Source organism: Malaclemys terrapin, chromosome 24 (assembly GCF_027887155.1).
Source record: "Malaclemys terrapin pileata isolate rMalTer1 chromosome 24, rMalTer1.hap1, whole genome shotgun sequence".
Classification (NCBI taxonomy): Eukaryota; Metazoa; Chordata; order Testudines; family Emydidae; genus Malaclemys; species Malaclemys terrapin.
The window spans coordinates 6,917,212-6,928,785 of record NC_071528.1 but is presented as its reverse complement, the minus strand read 5'-3'; positions in this window follow the sequence as shown (position 1 = coordinate 6,928,785).

Genomic DNA, 11,574 nt, shown 5'->3' with positions numbered 1-11,574 from the left:
GCTAGGGGGTGCCAGGGTTTTGGGGGTGAGGGGGTAACCGGGGGGCTAGGGGGTGGTTTGCGGGAGAGGGGAGCTAGGGGGTGCCAGGGTTTTGGGGGTGAGGGGGTAACCGGGGGGCTAGGGGGTGCTTTGGGGGTGAGGGGGGTAACTGGGGGGCTAGGGGGTTGTTTGGGAGAGAGGCAGTGCATGGGGGTGGTTTGGAGGAGATGCTAGCAGCTGGAGGGGGTTGGTTTGGAGGGACGACAAGTAAGTTTGCAGGGATAGGGGATAACCTGGGGGGATTGGTTGAAGGGGGAAGGGGTGCCTAGGAGGCAACAATATCACCAGCCAACTCCAACAATTTAAAAGTCACAAGCCAGGTGCCTGAAAATTGTGAAATAGATATATATAAAAAAAGGGTCTTTATTTGCCTTCTGATTTTTTAAATGAGTCCTATTTTAAGGAGAGCTGAGATTCTCTTGCAGTCACAGGACTCCAGAAGCTAGGGCTTTAAGGAAAACACCAAGTAGCACAAAACTCCTGATAAATGGTGATGAAAGAAGGCCAGGGAGTTTTTAAAAAATTATTTTCTTGCTTAGAAATATCAAGAATGAAATCCTGACCCTGTTGAAGTCAGTGGGAACTTTGCCATGGAAATGGGGACAGGAATTCACCCTAAGAATATAAAGTCTCATGTTCATTGGTGACATTTATCTCTGCCGCAGTGCCTCCAAAACACTTGATAGGGGCCAGGCATCGGCAATCCTGATTCTATCATCCATTGCCCAGGTGGGCTCTGTATCTAAGTTATGGACATGCCAGCAGATAGCATTAGGTAATTGATGTTTGTTGCCTCTTTCTGGAGATTCATAAAACCACTGAAAGGCAGAGGAAGATGGAAAACCAAAGGCTACTCTTGCATTTCTCTGTCCATTGGAAGCAGCAAAGGTCTCCTTTTTCCTGTGGGGCAGCCACCAGGCAGAGGACAAAATGTGTGGTTTATATTCTGAAAGACTGGATGGGAGAAAGAAGTGTAGTGGTGCATCCCACCACCTGCAATTTACCTTGCTGGGCTACAGCCAGCAAGACGGCCCTTAACTGAGGAAGATGGGGGTGAGCAGAATTTGACAGTTCTTTTCTCCCAGCAGCATATTCAACTTTTTGAGTTAAATCAGTCATAAGCAAACAAAAGATAAAGGGTGAAATTCGGGCTCCAGTGAAGTCAATGGGAAAACTCCTTTTGAGCAGTTGGGCCAGGATTTCACAAAAGAGTTTTAAACAGTCTGAATACATCATCTTAATTTTGGTTTAATTGCACAGCATCTCTTATGTCATATGTTCTTTGGTCTTCTGTAGAGTTTATCAGGAAAAGCAGAGGAGATAAGATCCGGATTTCTAGTGAAAGAAACAAGCAGAAAAAAAACCCCATGGTTTTTGGTACGGGGGAATTTTTTCCCAGGCCTTTTTGATATGTCATAAAGCAACCCCAAGGGGCACAAACCCAGATTGTTGTTGGGTTTTTTTTCATTTATAGGTCCACCTTCTCTGAGTCCAGACCCTGGAAACCTGTGCTATCTGGGCAGGAGAGGAGAAGAAACTCCATCACTCATGCACCCTGCACCTTTTTTCTGTCTTTATTGTCATGAGTTGTTCAAGCTTAGATCCTGAACAATCTCTGGATCTGAGAAGCAAGTCCCCATAGAGATTTTTCCTTAACGATGCTTTATAATTATTTACTAATGGTATTTCAATGGTGCCTGGAGACCCTGAGGGTATGTCTACACTGGCAGAATTACATTGCTGGCAGTTACGGTGACGCTCAGAGAGCGCTGAAGGGAAACCGCTGTTGTGCATTCACACTGTCAGCACAATAGCATGTTCACACTTGCAGCATTTCATAGAATCATAGAGTATCAGTGTTAGAAGGGACCTCAGGAGGTCATCTAGTCCCACCCCCTACTCAAAGCAGGACCAATCCCCAGACAGATTTTTGCCCCAGATCCCTAAACGGCCCCCTCAAGGATTGAACTCACAACCCTGGGTTTAGCAGACCAATGCTCAAACCACTGAGCTATCCCTCCCATTTGCAGCAGTATTCGGAGCGGTGCACTCTGGGCAGCTATCCCACAGAGCATCTCTTCCTCTTCTGCCGCTAAGAGTTGTGGGAAGGTGGAGGGGGTCACGTGGCATCCTGGCTCCTGTCCCAATGCCCCGGGATGCATTGCTTCGCATACTAGCAATCACTGTGCTTCCGTCCGCATTTGGCACCATCTTTCAACAGTTTGTGTACTGTGCGCTTTGCCTCTTCAGTCTTCAGGAATGGATCCCGCACTGTTGACCAATATGCTGCTCACTCTCACTAACACGTCAAGAGTGGCAGTGGAGTTATTTCTTAAACTACAAAGGCAAGAGGAGTTTGACATTGATCTCGCCACGCGTAGTAGCTACCACACAAGATTGCTTGTGGCATTCACGGAGGTGCTGGCCACAGTGGAATGCCATTTTTGGGCTCGGGAAACAAGCACTAATTGGTGGGATCACATCGACATGCACGTCTGGGATGATGAGCAGTGGCTGCAGAATTTTCGGATGAGGAAAGCGACATTCATGGGACTGTGTGATGAGCTCGCCCCAGTTCTGCAGTGCAAGGACATGAGAATGAGAGCTGCCCTGTTGGAGACGTGTGTGGCTATTGTACTGTGGAAGCTGGCTACTCCAGATTGCTACCGATCGGTCGCTACCCAGTTCGGAGTGGGAAAGTCGACCGTTGGACTCATGTTGACGGAAGTGTGCAGGGCCGTTAATCGCATCCTGCTCCGAAAGACCGTGACTCTGGGCAACATGCGTGACGTTGTGGATGGCTTTGCACAAATGAGCTTCCCTAACTGTGGACGGGCGATAGATGGCACGCATATTCTAATTCTGGCACCAGACCACCTAGCCATCGAATACATTAATCAGAAGGGGTATTTCTTATGGTTCTCCAGGCGCTTGTGGATCACCGTGGTTGTTTCACAGACCTTAATGCAGGCTGGTCAGGAAAGGCACGTGACACACTCATCTTTCGGAACACTGGCCTGTTCAGGAAGCTGCCAGCAGGGACTTTTTTCCTGGACCAGAAGATCACCATAGGGGAAGTCGAAATGCCTATTGTGATCCTGGGAGACCCCGCCTACCCCTTATTGCTGTGGCCCATGAAGCCGTACACGGGGAACCTTGACAGCAGCAAGGAGCGGTTCAATAACAGGTTGAGTACGTGCAGAATGACTGTTGAGTGCTTTTGGCCGTTTAAAGGCCCCCTGGCGTTGCCTATATTGGAGGCTGGACCTGGCCAATGACAATATTCCTATGCTTATAGCCACGTACTGTACACACCATAATATTTGCGAAGGGAAGGGTGAAAGCTTCACTCAGGGCTGGACCGCTGAGGCTCAGCTCCCAGAGGCTGAATTTGAACAGCCAGAGACCAGGGTTATTAGAGGGGCGCAGCGAGGGGCCATAAGGATTAGGGATGCCTGGAGGCAGCAATTTGAAGCTGAAAGCCACAAATATTTGTTGCTATGTTCGGAAGTGCAGTGCTTGTAATGCTAAGAGGTGATTGGTGCAGACAATGCACTATGAAGGTTTAAGAAAATTGCCTGTTGCTTTGCAAGGTTCTGTTTGCTTTCCATTAATGGAATAAAGATTGCTTTCAAATCAAAATAATTCTTTTATTAAAAAACAACAACCGGAGGAGAGAGACAAACAAAAAAACACATCAGCACTGTGGGGGATTGGGGAAGGGAGGGCCCCAGGAGGAGATGGGGTCCCGGGACAGTTAAAGATTTGTGTATGTCCAGGTATCATATGCAACCTTGTCCTCTGGAGTACTGTACTTCAGCAGGGCTAAACTGCAGAGGGATGGGTGTTGAGTGCAGTGGCTACTGGGAGTCTGAAGGGCTGGACTGTGATGGGGCAGGAGTGGAATTCAGTGGGTACAGACTGGAGCCAGGAGGTTGATAAGAGTGTGTTGGCGGTGTCTGGGGGCCACATGGGAAAGAGTTGTGTGACAGCGGCTGCAAGGGAGGGCAGGCATGGAGCTGCTCAGTTTGCAGTGCTAGTAGCATCTGGAGCGTGTCTGCTTGGCGCTCCATAACGTTTAAGAGCCGCTCTGTGGCTTTGTTCCGACGTGCCACGTTCTCCTTTCGGCCCCTCTTCTCACTGTCCCGCCATTTCTTCAATTCTGGTTTTTCGGCCGTGGAGTGCATCATGATATCACGCAGAAAATCCTCTTTAGTTTTTCATGGCCGCTTTCTAATTCTGCGCAGCCGGCAATAACAAAGATGGAGGCTGGGCTCCCAAGATCATATGTGTGAAGCCAAAATGCAACATTTTACAGAAGCAGTATTGTTTGCAACACACAGACCACTGATTTAAAACACAGCCACTATTCACATACCTGTCACTAACTGGCTGATCCCTGGTAAGCAGACATGAGCCACAAGACTCCCAAAATGGTAACCGCAGGGGCAGGGGAAATCAGTGTTCCAGGACCATACTGTACACTGGCACGTGGCTCTGGGGAGAGCCAGCACTGTAGGGGGGGCCTGATAATCATTACTATCCCCATATTTTCCACAGGATGTGATCATTATGGAAGATATCTCGCTGCTGAGGGTGAGCAGGGAATCAAGGGAGGGTCTTCTCCAAGACTTCAGCTTCCGCCCTGGCCCTTATGCGGCTCACCTGTGTGCAGCAGTGGTCCCCCCGCAGTCATGGCAGAGTGATGCAGGAAAGTTACCGTGTTCCGCTGCTCAGACTGGCCATATGGTGGTACGTGCATCATACAGACACAAGCCTGCTTTCTGCAACCCTCCTGCGCACAGGTGCCAACTTTCATTGGTGCTGGTGGATGCTCGCACCCCCAGCCCCGCCCCCGACTCTGCCCCCTCCCTGCCCCTATTGGATTCCTCCCCAAATCCCCACCCCGGCCCTGCCTCTCCCCGAGCACACTGTGTTCCTCCCCCCCCCCCCCCCAGCGCTTGTGGGAGTGGGGAGAAGCAGGACGCGGCTGCACCCTCAGGGGAGGAGGAGGAGGCGGAGGTGGGCGGAGCACCCACGGAGTCAGCATCTATGTTCCTGCCCCCAACAACTCACTTCAGTGATTCCCAAAATCAAAGCCACTTACCAGGGGCCTCTTCTCGTGTTTGCGCTTCACCAAGCTCTGACAGTTATGACTGGCTAGTCTCCTCCGGGGTAAAGAAGAGCTCCTGGCTGCATGCATCTCTGACCTCTGAGTCGTCCTCTGCCTCTGGGTCCCCCTCCCCCTCCTCGTCCAAGATTTCCTCCTCCTGGCTTGGTCCACTCTTGACTGGCACGCGAGCCACCGAAGTATCCACAGTGGCCTTCGCAGTGGAGGTAAGATCGCCACCGAGTATTGCGTCCAGTTCTTTGTAGAACTGGCAGCTCGTGGGCGCACCGGAGCAGCGGTTTGCCTCCCGCGCCTTGTGGTAGGCATTCCGCAGCTCCTTCACTTTGACCCTGCACTGCAGTGTGTCCTGGTCATGGCCCCTTTTTGTCATGCATTGTGAAATCTGTCCATATGTATCATAATTCCTACGGTTGGAGCGCAGCTGGGACTGGACAGCCTCCTCTCCCCAAATGCTGATGAGGTCCAGTGGCTCAGCGTTGCTCCAAGCAGGGGAATGCCTGGTGTGTGGAGCAGGTATGGCCACCTGGAAAGATGCGCCGAGACCACTGCATGCTGAGATCACTGAGCAAACAGGAAAGGGACTTTCAAAATTCCCAAGGAATTTAAGGGGTGGGGCTCACAGTTGGTCACCTGAGGGCAGGGCAGTAGAGTTCAAACTGATGACCAGAGAGGCGAGAACAGGCATTGTGGGACACCTCCCGGGGTCAATTGCAGCGCTGTAATTGACCAGGCTGTCTACGCTGGCACCACAGCACTGTAGCCCCGGCGCGGAAAGCTCTACGGCTCTCATCAGGGTGGGTTTTTTAGAGCGCTGCATCTGCGCAGTTTCTGCGCACTAAGTGGCTTGGCAGTGTGTACACCTCGGGAGTTACACCGCAAAAAGCTGCTTTACTGCACAGAAACTTGCCGGTGTAGACAAGGCCTAATTTAGATGTGGGCCGTATTGTGCTAAGCCCTGTCTGTAAGGGTGAGGGAGTTGGGAGTGCAGGTGGTGTTCTCTTCAGTCCTTCCAGTCAAGGGTAGGGGCCTCGGCAGAGACAGATGCATCCTGGAGGTGAATGCCTGGCTGCGAGGATGGTGTCGCCAGGAGAGATTCGGCTTCCTTGACCACAGGATGCTGTTCCAGGAAGAAGGACTGCTAAGCAGAGATGGGGTCCACCTATCAAGGAAGGGGAAGAGCAGATTTGGATACAGACTGGCTAACCTAGTGAGGAGGGCTTTAAACTAGGTTCGACGGGGGCAGGTGACCAAAGCCCACAGGTAAGTCAGAAACATGGAGACCTGGGAGAAGGGTCGGAATGTGGGGGGAGCATGGGCTGTTATAGCAGAAATGAGAGACAAGACAGAACTGAAGGGGGGGCGGGGAATCAAATCAGTATCTTAGATTACTGTATACTAATGCGAGAAGTATGGGGAATAAGCAGGAAGAACTCAAAATGTTAGTAAATAAACACAACTATGACACAGTTGGCATCATGGAGACTTGGTTGGATAATACACATGACTGGAATATTGATATAGAACAGGGGTGGGCAAACTTTTTGGGCCAAGGGCCACATCTGGGTGAGGAAATAGTATGCGGGGCCAGGGCAGGGGGTTGGGTGCGGGAGGGAGTGCAGTGTGCAGGAAGGGGCTCAGGGCAAGAGATTGGGGCAGAGGAGGGGTGCAGGGTGTATGAGGGGGCTCAGGGCAGGGGATTGGGGTGCAGGAGGGGTGCGGAGTGCAGGAGGGGGCTCAGGGCAGGGGGTTGGGGTGCCCAGGGGTGCAGGGTGCAGCAGGGAACTCATGGCAGGGGGTTGGAGTGCAGGAGGGGTGTGGGGTGTATGAGGGGGATCAGGGCAGGGAGTTGGGGTGCGAGATGCAGGCAGGGGGCTTAGGGCAGGGAGTTGGGGGGCAGGTTACAGGAAGATTTCGGGCTCCGGCCCCGCTTACCTCAAGCGGCTCCAGGGTGGCTGCGGTGTGCACTGGGGCCAGGACAGGCTCCCTGCCTGCCTGCCTGCCCTGTCCCTGGAGGCAAAGGGCAACACGTGGAGGCAAAGGGCAACACATGGAGCCCTGTGCTCCCCCACCCGGGGGCCATAGGGACATGGTGCCGGCGGCGCTGTGGGCCGGATCTGGCCCACGGGCCGTAGTTTGCCCACCCCTGGTATAGAAGGATACAGCTTGCTCAGGAAGGACAGGTGGGGGAAAAGGAAGGAGGTGTTGCCTTATATATTAAAAATGTATACACTTGAACTGAGATTGAGATAGAATAGACTTGTTGAAAGTCTCTGGGTAAGGATAAAAGGGGTAAAAAACAAGGGTGATGTCATGGTAGGGGGTCTACTACAGACCACCAAACCAGGAAGACAAGGTGGATGAGGCTTTTTTAAACAACTAACAAAATCATCCAAATCACAGGACTTGGTGGTGATGGGGGACTTCAACTACCCAGACAGCTGTTGGGAAAATAATACAGCGGGGCACAGATTATCCAACAAGTTCTTGGAATGTATTGGAGACAATTTTTAATTTCAGAAGGTGGAGAAAGCTACTGGAGGGAGGCTGTTCTAGTTTTGATTTTGACAGATAGGGAGGAACTGGTTGAGAATTTGAAAGTGGAAGGCAAATTGGGAGAAAGTGATCATGAAATGGTAGAGTTCATGATTCTAAGGAATGGTAGGAGAGGGAACAGCACAATAAAGACAATGGATTTCAAGGAGGCAACTTTAGCAAACTCAGGGAGTTGGTAGGTAAGATCCCATGGGAAGCAAGTCTAAGGGGAAAAACAATTGAAGACAGTTGGCAGTTTTTCAAAGAGACATTATTAAGGGCACAAGAGCAAACTATCCCCATGCGTAGAAAAGATAGGAAGTATGGCAAGAGACCACCCTGGCTTAACCAGATCTTCAATGATCTAAAACTCAAAAAAAAGAGTCCTACAAAAAGTGGAAACTCGGTCAAATTAGAAAGGATGAATATAAACAAATAACACAAGTAGGTAGGGACAAAATTAGAAAAGCCACGGCACAAAACGAGATCACAGTAGCTAGGGACATAAAAGGAAACAAGCAAACATTCTACAAATACATTAGAAGCAAGAGGAAGACCAAGGACGGAGTAGGCCTGTTACTCAATGAGGAGGGAAAGACAATAACAGAAAATGTGGAAATGGCAGATGTGCTTAATGACTTCTTTGTTTCGGTTTTCACCAAGAAGGGTGGTGGAGATTGGACGTCTGATATAGTGAATGCCAGTGAAAATGAGGTAGGATCAAAGTCTAAAATAGGGAAAGAACAAGTCAAAAATTACTTAGACAAGTTAGATGTCTTCCAATCACCAGGGCCTGATGAAATGCATCCTAGAATACTCAAGGAGCTGACTGGGGAGATATCTGAGCCATTAGCAATTATCTTTGAAAAAGTCATGGAAGACTCTGCACCCACCGGCAGCTCCCCGCCCCAGCTCACCTCCTCCTCCGCTCCGCCTCCTCCCCTGAGCGCGCCGCATGCCTGCTTTTCCCCCCTGGCTCCCAGCACTTGCCGCTGCGAAACAGCTGTTTCATGGTGGCAAGCACTAGGAGGGAGGGGGTAGGAGGGGGAACACGTTGCGCTCTGGGGAAGAGGCAATGCCAGGGAAGGGATTTGGGGAGCGGTCCAATAGGGGCAGGGAGGAGGCGGAGTTGGGGTGGGGACTTTGGGGAAGGGGTTGGAATGGGGGCGGGGCAGGGGTCGAGTTGGGGCGGGGGTGGGGGCCGCTAACACCCACTGGCATCGGGAAAAATTGGCGCCTCTGATAAGGACAAATGCAAAGTACTCCACTTAGGAAGGAACAATCAGTTGCACACATACAAAATGGGAAATGACAGCTTAGGAAGGAGTACTGCGGAAAGGTATCTGGGGGGGTCATAGTGGATCACAAGCTAAATATGAATCAACAGTGTAACGCTGTTGCAAAAAAAGCAAACATCATTCTGGGATGTATTAGCAGGAGTATTGTAAGCAAGACACGAGAAGTAATTCTTCTGCTCTATTCCTTGCTGAGTAGGCCTCAACTGGAGTATTGGGTCCAGTTCTGGGCGCCACATTTCAGGAAAGATGTGGACAAATTGGAGAAAATCCAGAGAAGAGCAACAAAAATGATTAAAGATCTAGAAAACATGACCTGTGAGGGAAGATTGAAAAAATTGGGTTTGTCTAGTCTGGAGAAGAGAAGACTGAGAGGGGACATAACAGTTTTCAAGTACATAAAAGGTTGTTACAAGGAGGAGGGAGAAAAATGGTTCTTCTTAACCTCTGAGGATAGGACAAGAAGCAATGGGCTTAAATTGCAGCAAGGGAGGTTTAGGTTGGACATTAGGAAAAACTTCCTAACTGTCAGGGTGGTGAAGCACTGGAATAAATTGCCTAGGGAGGTTGCGGAATCTCCATCATTGGGGATTTTTAAGAGCAGGTTGGACAAACACGTGTCAGGGATGGTCTAGATAATACTTAGTCCTGCCTTGAATGCAGGGGACTGGACTACATGACCTCTCGAGGTCCCTTCCACTTCTGTGATTCTACATGTAGTGAGAGAGAGTCTCTGTCCTGAAAATCTTATAATCTAAATAAAGTGTGGGAGAAAAAATATAGATAGGGAACTAAATTCCAAAGAGACTAAGCCCCAGATCCACAAAGGTATTCAGTCTCCTAACTTCCATTGAAATCAATGAAAGTTAAGTACTTTAATATTTTTGCAGATCTGGGCTAAAGTCTCCTTTCCAGGGTGTTCTTTCCTGAGCCATTCTCAGAGGAGAATTCTTTTGCTTATTTTGTCTATGTGCACCATCTGCTGGCCATAAAATAAAATCGAAAAGATATCTCGCAAGAATGTTTGAAAGCCTGCATGTAAACTCCTAGGCTGCTAAGGTGGAAGCACACGTCACATGTCTCCGGAAGTATAATTTTCTCTGGACTGGACTTGCAAAGATGTCTGGGATTTGATGTCACAAGATATTAATCAATGATCAGGCTGAGTCCAAGTCCTGTCACGTGTAGATTATGATGCAATCTCAACTCTTTTCACACAGACATTCATTCCCCACCTTTCAGTGAAAGAGAAACTCAGCAACATTCACAGGGAAGATAACATCATCTGGCTGGAATCATTTAAAAAACACTGTGACTTGTTATATTGTATATAGTGCTGTTTATTCCTAGATATCAAAGTTCTTTACAAAACTGGGTTACTATCTCCATTTTATAGGTGGGGAAACTGAATGTAGAGAGGTTAAAATGATACCAAGTTCACACAGCTTGTTAGTGGCAGAGCAGCAATAGAGTCTAGCCACTGGGACATGTTACTCCTTGGATGTCCTGGTAGAAGGTAGGTTTATGGTGTTACTGTACTTTGTTCAGAACCCAAAGTAGTTCCTAATCATGAAACAGAATCTCAGATGTACTGCTTTAACTAGACTTATATAGTTAAGTGGTACAATTTTTGTGAGTAGACAAGGTCTTAGAAGGACAGGGGCCTGGTCTGCATTTAGAAATTTTGCCAGCAATAGTTATTTCGGTTAAGAGTGTGAAAAAATCACACCGCTAACGGACATAGCTATGCCAACTAAAGCCCCAATGTAGGCATAGTTATACTGGCAAAAAAGTCTGTTTGCTGGAATACTTTATTACATCTAGGGAACGGTATAAGCAAAAGAACTCTTTTGCTGGTAGAAGCTGCATCTTTACTAGGCGAGTTTGTCAGTATAGTTACACTGGGGAATAGCTATATTGGCAAACCCTTCCTAGTGTAGACAAGAACATATTCAGATTTCAGTATCAGGGGGTAGCCGTGTTAGTCTGTATCTACAAAAACAACAAGGAGTCTGGTGGCACCTTAAAGACTAACAGATTTATTTGGGCATAAGCTTTCGTGAGTAAAAACCTCACTTCTTCGGATGCATCCGAAGAAGTGAGGTTTTTACTCACGAAAGCTTATGCCCAAATAAATCTGTTAGTCTTTAAGGTGCCACCAGACTCCTTCAGATTTCAGTGACACTGGTGCAAATCCCAATGCACTGGAGTCATCAGGTTTACAGCTAAATTAGAACCTGGACCAGGATCTTCACTGAGTCCTTTGAGATTGTATATGATCTCCTGTGAAACAATGTTGAAAAATCTCCTAACATTTTACACACACCCCCCTTCTCCTCCTGGCTTAGCAGTGCAGTTAGGGATTTCGAATGAACATAGGAGCTGCTTGGATTCTTTCCTCCAGTTGCCACCTTGGTGAGTTTATCCGCGGGCCCAGGCACAGCAGTGACAGTGTCACGATGTTGCGTTGGTGCAGGGCCACCCGGCATGGCAAGGGTTTCATGCTACGTCGTCCTCAATCAGAACGGTGAGGCGATTGCACCCCTTTGCAACGCAGCAATGTTCTGTGACGTGATT